The following is a 9,179-nucleotide window of genomic DNA, read 5'->3' on the forward strand; positions in this document are numbered from 1 at the left end:
CCAAGCAAAACAAAAAAAAGCTTGCGACCTTGAAGCCTACCCCAGACATATTGACCAATGGATGACAAGAAACCACCTCCTTCTGAACCCAAATAAAACTGAAATCATGGTGTGCGGCAACATTGCCCTTCTCCTGCAACCTCTCCCATGGCCACCCTACCTCCAATATAGTCAAAAACATTGGCTGCACTATGGACTCTGGCTTAACCATCACCCATCAGATCAACAATTGATCAAAATCCTGTCACTACCACCTCCAACTCCTGAGACGCAACTTCCCTTATTTCACCTACCCCCACAGACTCGCTGCTATCCTGTTCATTGTGATGTTCAGACTGAACTATGCCAACTCCTTATACCTGGCTGCACCGGCATACCAACTTAAACTCCAAAGAGCCCAAAATGTTGCTGCAAGACTCCTCCTTGCTCTGGGAGACAGGGACCACATTTCCCCTGCTCTCCACACCCTTCACTGGCTCCCTGTTGGACGAAGGGCCACTTTCAAAATCCTGTGCATAACTTGCCGTGCACATGACCGGCCCAGCATACCTACAAGAGAAGATTACACCCATCACGCACCCTGACGTCAAGCAGTGCCTGCCTACTAGTGATTCCAGCCGCCAATCCAGCCAGGATTGAAGGGTCTGCCTTCTGAGCCTTGGCTCCAACTCTGTGCAATTCACTCCCTCTGCACATTCGACACACCCAAGACTACATGGCCTTCTGCAAAGCTGTAAAAAAGTTTTTTTTTTTCTGTAAACCATGACTATGGATTGATGACTTCCACGGTATTACTCTGGACAGTAATTACAGCCAGCCGACTGACAAATGTCCAGGTGCAAGATATCTCCTGTCCTATAACCAAGTTCCCTGCCTAGACCCACCATAATCCACAACAGGAGACCCGGTAAATGGGCTCCTAAAACACGTAGTGCTGAGCCTAATGAAGAGTGACCCTCTGAGCAAAACATAATTTTATCACAACTGTACCTTTGAATCTACATCAGTGACGCTACCCTGAAACTTGAGGACTACCACTTCGTCCAGATTGAGAATGTAATACGGGAACAGTGGGGTCATAAGAGTAAATCATCCACTCCAAACACTCTCCTACCACTGCTTTACACCAACGCTCAATAGAGCACAGCTATACCATTTCGGCCTAGCTGTTCACATAGGAACATTACTCTGTGAACATCAACATCCTGCAAGAACGCAGCTATGCCCCACGAAAAAAACATCCTAGGTGCACACAAACGTCCTACACAGGCCTAATGCCGCCAGAATGCAGTCTCGGAGATGAACCACCTAACTACACACATTGAACTGATATCACACTATCACTGCACCTAATCTTAGAATGCAACTACCCACCAAGCAATCGCACTAGCGGCACACATATTGAAAGCTCCCTATACTACACTGCTCCCTGGACTACGGTGCCCAAGGGCCTTCGACCCAGAAACGCTTAAACATCATACCAATGATATAGCTTGCCTCAGTGATATTGAATGATGGATGACAAAAAAACCACCTACTCCTGAACCCAGATAAAACTGAGAGCATGATGTGCGGCAACACTGCCTTTCTCCTGCAACCACTCCTGTGGCACCCCTTACAGACACCTGACTGCCTTTTCCCTTCCTCATAGGGATTGCATTGATTATTTGTATAGTGCCTATACACAATGTGTTTCAAAGCGATTCAAGGAGGGAGGGAACCTGAGAGAATACGGTTACAGTCTTACAAGTCGTTGAAACAATTGAGAATGTGGAGGAAATAAAACTATCTTAATCAGCCTGGCGACATTTCAGATAGTTCAAATGCAGGGAACAATAAGGGAGTAGGGGGGGGAATTAGACGAAACAAGCGGTTACATTACTATGTCTGACTACAATTGATGTAGTGCTGGAATATTATCAGGGGGTATGGCATTAGGGAAAAGGTGAGGAACAGCACAAGCAACTAACATACTAGGTCTGATGATGATTCAGATTAGTGCTGGAGGGGGAAGTGGGAGGAGAAGACAAGGAGGGGGGGGCAACAAGCTGCTATCACAAAGGTCACGAGACAAATGATAGAGTAAGTGCTAACGAACAGTAATAGGGAGGTGGGGAGGAAAGGGTAGGTGATATGATAGTTTATTCATATAGCGCCTGTACACAATGTGTTTCAAAGCGCTGCAAGGGAGGGAACAAGGGAATATACAATGACGTTCTTGCAGGCCATGAACAGTAAGGATGTGAAATTGACTATCGTACTTGGCCTGACAACATTTCAGATAGTGTAAGAGCTAAGACCTAGATAAGGGAGGGAGTGGTAAGGAAATGGAAACAGACAGGCGACTACCGTACTAGGCCTGATGAAATTTCTGGTAGAGGTGAGGGAGAAGGATGCAGAAAGGGAGGGAGGACCAAAACAAGCAACTATTGTACAAGGCCTGACAACATTTCAGATAGGGGGGGGGGGGGGGGGGGCAGATGCTAGGTCCAGGGACAATTCTGATAGAGTAAGTGCATAGCGGGGGGGGGGGGGAGAGAAGGGAGAAAACAGAGTAAGCCGTCAAAAATAGTGGAGAAGTAAGAGGAGAGGGTGAATACAATTGCAGAAGTCAGTAACACATAATGTTGCAAGTCGGGATACAAGATGAAGATGGGAACAGCATGATTCAGGGCCACCATGAGTACAAGATGCAAAGGAAGTCAAGCATGAGAGTTGAGAGAGTGAGACACCATAAAAGCCAAATCCAGCATTGGCTACAAGACGGTGATGGTGGAACCAGAATGTATCAGGACAGACTCCTGCAGAAGTAGCAGGGAGGGGAAGCGGGGTAGAAGAATCAAGCAAAACAGGCAACACCTGTGCGAGAAATGAAAGCCCCCAACGAACACTAGTATTTAGGATAAAACATGGTGTACCAATATTGAAAATGCATTATCCAATAAGATTTCTACCCTCAAACCAGCAGCAAAAAAACGTAACTTGCTTAATCTAGGCACCTCTCAGAAAACCCAATCTAACTCCTCTAAACCTCCCCAGCGATTTAAATTTGCCCAAGTCTCTGCCCAAGAGGTGGAAGACATCATAGCTTCACTTAAACATTCTAGATGCCAGGGAGATACCTGCCTGGCCTCCACAATTAAAGAAGCTGCCAAATACTTGGCCCCCTTCATCACCACTATAATCGACTCTTCATTTCAAACCTGCACCATCCCTACTTACCTTAAGGACGCTTGGGTCCAAGGAGGGTTTCTTTAGGAGTGGTAGCACTCAAGCATCCAGACTAATTATAGACCCATTACAACAGTCCCGTTTATATTAAAGATATTCGACAAAGCCTCCAGATACAAGCGTACTTGGAGATTAACAATCTTCTAGGGCTCCGGCAGTCCATGGCACAGAAACAGCTTTTTGATTGACCTGAAGTACCAAATTGACAATCCAGTTCAAAACTGTCTCCCTTATTCGCAAATGTTAATTAACTTAATGGAAAAAATTGCCAAAAATACGTCAACACCCCCTACCAGGACCGCAAACTCTTTGGCTAAAGGTCCCCAGATTTAACTACAATGTTCACGACTCATTGTTCTTTTGTTTCCTTTTCAAATTACCAGAGTGGTCTGTAATACAACATCCTGTTGTTTGACTTATTATTCAATATTCATTAGTATTACATATGTCCCAAACAATAATTCCAAAAAAGAATTTGTTTGGTCACTAACCTTGTTTTGACAAGTGTCCATTCCTCACTCTTTCGTCCATGCATGTCAGATTTAACCTTGAAGGTCTGTGGCCAAGTTAAAACGGTTCTGAGACTGTATTGCATGCCCATGTTAGGAATTTGTGTCTTGCAGGAAGGAACCCAAGAAGAGAGGTGGGCTTGTGTTGTCAATGTCATGAAATTGTATGTCTAAGGGGATGGTGCCACAGCGAAGACATACAATGAGATTGTGGGAACTAGATTTCCTTGTACAGGGCTAAACCATTTGTATTTTGGGTGATGACTTTGAAAGAGAACAGGAGGGAAATGTGGGAGTGTGTTAACTGTTCTGGAAATGTGTATATATTCTATATCTGTTCTGTGGTTCAGGGAGACTCGGTTTAGTTCAATCTCCAAGGAGTTGTCTAGCCTCTCTCCCAGCAGTCACGTTTAAACTTGGTTTAATGACAGTGTGCATTGCCTTCTTGAGAGGTGGGCTATTTTAGAGTGCAGAGATCCAAGGTCAGCCCTTACAGGATATAAATTAAATTGGAAAAAAACCTTTTTACAGAAGAGCGTAGGTTAATCTAACAAAAAGTAAAGTCTGCAAGGAGTAAGAACAACAACATTAAGGTACAACACTCACTGTATACCACTACACATTCAACATGAAACTCACAACCTCAATACTTACTTCAACTATGGTATTGATGCACATGCCTAGTAATTGAACTTTTTTTATTGAGGTTTATTATGTTTTTCATATCTGCATACAGTGAGTTTTTGTGGGGAATATGGCTTGTAGCCTATGAGTGTATGCCAGAAAAACTCTATGTAGCATGGGACAATGCCAGAGTTCTGGCCTTGTCAAGAGGGCATTGGCCCCCTCTCAGCCAGTGTGGGAGGCCAACCAGGGAGAGATCCAGAGTCAGTCCTACCCCTGAGGTGGACGGTAGCAGTTGAGAGGGCTCTAGTTACTGCCCCCCTAGTACCGGCATGCTTCTGTGCAAACCACATTTATCTTAAGCTTTGCCACCAAAACCACATACTTGCCAGTTCCTACATATCTTTTAGAGACACCTCATACAGTCAGAAAGCCAGGAAAAAACATAAAAAGCTGAGATCAGAGGCTGTGCCTCACATTCAAGACAAGCGAGCCAATGCTCGATCGCTATCCACCCGACAACCAAACCAGGGCTTCATTGACTTATTTGTCCATTTTTGAAGCTCACTAAACCGAGAGGCATCAAGGCGCTGTTAGGGACTTGCACCAGGGAAGGAGAGAAGAGTGTTAAGATGCTGAGTCCAGCTTTCGCAAGAACATCTCAGAGCAGTTGAAGGACTCGGGAACTACCCCACAGTGAGCCATAGACAACCAGAGACTTAAGAGTGAGGAAATTCCAACCATTTCCATTGATCCTATCTCAAAGATGCTGGATCAGGGCCCCAAATCACAAGCACTTGCCTTCCTAGGCTGCCATGGCTGTTCCGCATAAGTGGGCAGGGCTTATACCACTATTTCTGACTCAAAAGACATATCATTGCCCCTCGTGGGGAAGACCAGGCCAGATTCTCCAGGGAAAGATGATCAATCCCAGGAGGAAGTCAGGAATATAAGAGAGCAACAGGAAGTAGGTGTGTTATCCGGGTGAGGTCAGAGGTGGAGGAGGTGAAGGACCAAGAGACCAGCAGGAGGGAGAAAGGAGCAACAGAGTGTGGAGGCAATCTTTGAAGGTGGTGAAGTATTGGCTAGTGAGGGAAAGTAGTACTGCAGTGAGAGAGTGTGGTTAGAAAGATTAGTGTAAGGAGGGATTGTGAAGTTGACTGTACTGAAAAGAGGGTATTTGAGTAGTTTAAGGAGGGAAAGTAGTGTGGAGAAGGGAGCCATACATACAGTTTAACATCAAAGGATGGAGGCTAGACCTAGAAAGAGTAAGACGCATCAGAGGGATAGAGGAGTGAGGCAAAGTTGATAAGCAGAAAGAGTAGGAAAGAAAGAGGTGATAGTGAGCATGCTTGACAAGGACTGAATTCAACTGGATATTTGTAGGGCACAATTCCCAAATCCCAGTACAACACTAACAAATGGATAGTGTAGGGAAAGTTAGGAAGTCCCTGATGGAGTTTAGAAAGATGCAGTATCCTGCCGTGTAGGTCCTCACAACTAGCTGAAGACAGAATTAGAAAATCTGGGTCAACCATATGTATCTACTAACCTGAGTGGGTTAGGAGGGGTGTGAGAGATGCCCTAGTTATGGAAGAGGTACAAATCAAAATGAGAGCGAGGGGCATCCCTAAGGCCCATGAAAACATCAATAGAAACCCTTGAACCATCTCTGCCAGCGTGTTGTATTCATAATTTAGCAGGGAAAATCATGGCATATGGTATTTTTCTATCATGTAAAGCGCGTTTTATTTGGTCAAAGTTATGTGGGGCCATCTGGACTCTAGTTGAAAAATCTGAGTATTTATGTATCCTGGTCGAGTCTAATTGTAGGGAGCCTTTTTCTCGTGACAGCCAGAGTATCAGGTCGCTGGAATTGAGGAGGCGGGCTATAATTGGGGGAGGGGAGGTGAGGGGAAGGGCTCGGGTTTGGGGATTGGAGCCAGAGAGCGGTGTGCTCTTTCTACAAGGAACTGTGTAGAGAATTGCGCCTCCGAGAACAAGGAGCGTAGCATGTCCTCTGCATATTGAGTGGTTCCTCCGATACACCCACTATCCTGTTGTTATTGCCACACAACTGTGATTCCAAGTCATCACACTTTACCCGTACAGTTAACTCTTTTTTTTTAATCTGTTCAATGTCCTTTCCGTGTGTTGTAATCGTATCTTCCAGGTCTCCAACCCCGTTCTCGTCTAGTTTGGCATTCACCACGAAGCCTGCCTGCATTGCAGCCATGTATGGGTCCATGGCAGTGTTGGTGGAGGAGCAGGTGTCAGAGGGTGGGTCTTGTTGGCAGGCAGGGTTGGTGCTAGACCGGGATGTGCCTGCGAAAGCAGCCATGGGGCCCTTCTTGTTCCCCTTGGCTCCCCCTCGGGTCATTGCCAGCGGGGTGTTTCCAAACAATATGTGCTTAGATACCAGTGGGGGTGTTCCCAAACAATATGTGCTTAGATTATTGTTGGAGGAGCAGTGTTCTTTTGCGGCTTTGGTGGTGACTTGGGCTAGTGTACACTCCTCGTACAATGAAAAACACAGGCACAGGATTTGTTAGTGTTACTGGGCAAGTATTTTGGGGTTGTGGTTTTTTCAAGATGCTGCCTTAGTGGGTAACCAATGCTTAGCCATGCATAAAGGGGTCGTTCCGCCTACACCTTGTCAACGTTATGCTTGAGTGTCGTGCTCTGACTACAGTCAGTGGTATTCGCTGCACTTAGGGTGGATTGCTATATTTTAATGAGGCCGGTGTCAGCCCAGTCCACTGGTGGAGCCGGGGTCCTGTTGGTAGCAGGCAGTGATTAAAATCCAGGTGGGTAGATAGGTGTGACCACTGTGCAGTGTCCTTATATAGTTAATCTCAGCATTCGTATTACCAACGAGCAACAGGCCAGTGCCGGACGAGGCTGTGTGTATCCGCGAGCTGTGTTAATTTGCCTGCGTGCTGGGCTCTGCCTCCCGGCCGTCCTTATCTTGTTGATTAATGGCTACTACAAGCCAGATTCCGGTGCTCACATCCATGGTGGGGCCGGCCTGTCGGGGTAGAGCGCCGCAGTATGCAGCGGTCGGAAGGGTGAATGTTCCAGGGCCACCCCCGGTGTTCTAGGTCCTCGAAGCTTGTCCCTCATTTGTCGGCTCAATTCCCTTTGTGTTATCCCAGCGGCTGTTTGGTCACGTGGATTACAGGCCAGCGCTGCAGTCAGCCGACAATTGTGGGCAATATTCACTCCGGTTATGCCGCATAAGTTCCGACACAGTGTGCTGCACTCGCTGCAGATATTTGATCCCTTGAAAGTCAGGATGTTTGAGTCAGGATATGTGTGGTCACAGAGCTTCACAGGTTATGCAGCCATTCTCTTCGCCGCTCAACAGCGCCCCCACACCCCTGAAACATCTCTAAGACAGTCATTCTTGTGCCATCTGTGACAAGTATGAGTGTATGCAGTTCATATTTTGTACATCTACACATTTTACATCTTGTATACATTGTATATACATCTTCTATACTTATGAAAATTCACAAAGGTAGTCCTGATTTTAATATGAGTTTGTATACATTTAGTAGAGTACATGCATCTAATGTACATTTCCCACCCGTACATGTCCACTTGTGTACAAGATATCCATTCATTTAGTGCATTCCTTGTATCCCTTCTATGCATAGGCGACTTGGTGGCATAAGTGTGTGCCATAAGAGTGTATAAGGCGTATGAGTCTTTGGTGGGTACATTTCTGACATCTATGTGTGACCTACAATTAGCGTATGAGTCTTTGGTGTGAAGTGATGAGACATGCACATGCCCTGTATGTCTCCTATACCTATGGAAACTCACAAAGTGAGGTTTCACTTTGATTTGAGATTTGTTATGTTTAGGAGGCATATCGAATGATACCTTTCATACATGTACGCAATTAACATATCCTATATGTTTCATATACATATTAGAAAAAGACTCCAAAGTAAGTCAGGTGTGAGTTTTCATACGTATATTAGGGTACATGTATGAAATATACATCACCTACATGTACTGTGATGATTCCCAGGGCATTGTCACTGCTTCCATGGGGGGAGCCCCTTCCCATGAGGGTAGGGAGGTGAGGCCACTATCCGATAGTCCCTCTGGGGGTGCTACTCAGTGGGTGGATATCATGGGGAGAAAAACCCTCCATGGACTAGTGACTATCATATTTCTATACCCTCCTCCCTTTCGCCCCTCTCATTACCCTGTGGTCCTGCACACCTCTATCTGTGTAGAGTTGAGGAAACCAAGTCCCAAGAGACGAAGAAGAGTGCTACGGAACTCTATGGTGATCATCAGTTCAGTACTGTGATGAGGAGGAAGGGTGGAGCAATGAGGAATACCTATAGGAACCAGAATACAGAGTCTATTTGCTGGATCATGCCTATTGGTTACCCAAAGTACACATTAGAAGAAGGACTAGACCTTTTGTCAAGCCTGCCCCAGAGGAACCGAGAGTGAAGTTTGAGACACAGGAAGAAGCTGTAGATCGGGAAGACGGTGGAACAGAGCCGCCGTCTCTATGGGTGCTGTCAAGAAACACCAGCTCAAAAGAAAACAAAGAGAAACTAAGTATGCAGAAGATTTGGGAAGCCTCCTGGATGGAGGCCGTGCAGCTCGACTCGCTGAAAAAAACATGGATGACAGCCGGAGTTGAGCGAGGAGGATTGGACGTTTGCCCAGAGAGTCGGAGGAGCGCGAGTGGGACGCTACGGAGCAGTAACCCGAAAACAAGGTACGGGTGCTGCCTGGGTCCATTAGAGGGTCTGGGGACTGAATGAGGGAAGCCTAAGGAGGGTC

This window comes from Ambystoma mexicanum, chromosome 1p (genome assembly GCF_040938575.1).
Source record: "Ambystoma mexicanum isolate Mex_15411 chromosome 1p, UKY_AmexF1_1, whole genome shotgun sequence".
Taxonomy (NCBI): Eukaryota; Metazoa; Chordata; class Amphibia; order Caudata; family Ambystomatidae; genus Ambystoma; species Ambystoma mexicanum.